Here is a 2,167-nt window from a genome sequence, read left to right as displayed (position 1 = left end):
AATCGTCCTTTGTGTGCCCTCGCTTCCAGCAGGCTTATGCCTGGAAGAAGGATTTGAGTCTTCAGCAGCTGATTCAAAGTGCACACCCTGAGGCACAGCTGTTTCTCCAGGTCCTTCCCGCTTTCTCCTTTCCCCTCCCCTTTGCTTTCTTCTGTCATTATTCCGTCCCATCCCCACCCCCAGTCCCCCAAAACAAACATCACTTTTCCTCCACTCCTTTCCAGTTTGTGAGGCGACAGGCAGTAGATAGGGGGGAAATGCTTGGCGTGCATGCGTCCTCCCAGCCCTCCTGCTCAGTTGCTCTATGGCGCATGCTGCCGTGCCCCCTCCGGCACCTCTGTGCCAGAGGCGATTGCCGGACCTGCCTCCATTGATGCACCGGCCCTATTTCCAATGCCTTCTTTCATACAAAAGCCACTCCTTCTCCAATATTTCTCATTAGTGCTGAGCTGAGACTTCCTCCTTCCCTGTATAATGATTCAGAGTGGATAAAAAGTAGATTTATTTGAAGGATATTTCCCAGATCTCCCAAATTAATGTATTTAAAGAGATCCATTTGGATTGGAATTGGCATAGCCTCTTGGGATTATGATGTTCCTGATTGCAGTGGATTCTGCAATGGAGGCCTTCAGTTAGCGCTTAGTTTGTATTTTCCCTCTGCTGAGGAGCTGTGGCTCAGAGGAAGAGCTTTTGCTTTGAATGCCAAAGGCCCCAGGTTCAATCCCTGGCAGCTCCAAGCAGTAGGTGATGTCAAAAACCTCTGCTTGAGACCGTGGAGAACTACCACCCATCTGAGCAGACAATATTGACCTTGATGGACAATAGTCTGATTCAGGATAGGGCAGCTTCATGTTTATTTTCTTGCCATGTTTTTATGTTGTGAGCTTCCTCAAGCAAGTCTCTGGAAAGGTGGCACATAAATTTTCTAAATAAATGAATAAATTCCAAGGAAGTGTCTTCACAGCATTTATGTACAAGAATGCAACTATGCTTATGTGTGATGGATATCCGCGGATCTTTAGTGTGCTTCGACAGAATAGCTGCTTAAGTTGGAGGCAGTCTTTTTAGGAGGGGTGCCATATCTCCCCTGGGAGAGGGGGATCCGCTGCCCCAGTTCCTGCCCTCCACCTACACTCACCTGCCAGCAGGGGAGAAGGCACCTGGAGAGAGAGGCATGCTCCCCCATGACACCAGAAAAGATGTCATTTTCCAGTGTGCCAACAAAGCAACAGGTTGCACTGGGGATAATTAATTATAAATCATCCTCAAACTTAATGTCAAAGGGCAATTTTCAATTAATCATCCCCTGGCTTGAGCAGTAGCTCCCCTGTTGCACCAGAAAATGAAGTCATTTTCTGTTGCAACAGGGATTGCAGGAGCACATGCATGCTTTGTGCATGCAAGAGGGGAAGTGCCCTGCTGTCCACCCTTGGTTTGGCCCCTGGGGAACCTGGTAGCCCTGTTTTTTAGGCAAGAGGAAGGCTTCACACTTTGGAGTGGAGAGGCAGAGGTAGGATCCATGCCACTATCAAGCAGAGAATTCAACTTCTTGAGATTTTTAAATTTCTTTTTTTTTAAAGTTTCTAGGTCTCAGGAATGCCACATGAATGTTTGGAATTGTATGGGCAATGGCTTCTAAAATCTCTGTTGTCTGAGAATGATAAGATTTCTACTACTCTAGTCTACAGCCAGAAATGGAGGAGACTAGGTTTCTTCATAGGAAAAAGCAGAACTGTCTCACCAGACCTGAGCATCAAGTTGCAATGCTAGAGCATTTCCCAAACTGTGAACCTGCTCCTTTAGGGAAAATGTGACGTCGATCCAGGAATAGGAGCAAGAATGATTTGTCTAAAACTATAGTTCAATCATAGATTTTGGGTGAATCCTAGAGCATTGTTCCAATGTGATGATGTCACTTCTGCTTTTGCTCTGGAAGTAACACTGTGCATCAGCATGACTGTCCCCAACCCTCAACTTCTCCTGGCGGATTACAGGCTGCAGCTAGCAACCTTATTCCAGAAAGGTGTCAACCTATCCATAAATCAGTAGGTGTGTAATAACATCTCCATTATTTATGGATTGAGCTTCAAAGGAGCCAATTTGGTGTAGTGGTTAAGAGCGCGGGACTCTAATCTGGAGAGCCGGGTTTGATTCCCCACTCCTCCAC

The 2,167-nt window shown here is 46.5% G+C and overlaps 1 non-coding gene across 1 annotated transcript; it reads left to right on the top strand.

The window, feature by feature from the left end:
* The first annotated feature begins 664 nt into the window (after positions 1 to 664).
* On the top strand, positions 665 to 736 carry TRNAS-UGA (transfer RNA serine (anticodon UGA)). Its single transcript has one exon. It is a non-coding gene; the product is annotated as a tRNA-Ser (tRNA).
* Positions 737 to 2,167: the final 1,431 nt, after the last annotated feature.

This window comes from Eublepharis macularius, chromosome 9 (genome assembly GCF_028583425.1).
Source record: "Eublepharis macularius isolate TG4126 chromosome 9, MPM_Emac_v1.0, whole genome shotgun sequence".
NCBI lineage: Eukaryota > Metazoa > Chordata > Lepidosauria > Squamata > Eublepharidae > Eublepharis > Eublepharis macularius.
This window is presented reverse-complemented; position numbering and strand designations above follow the sequence as displayed.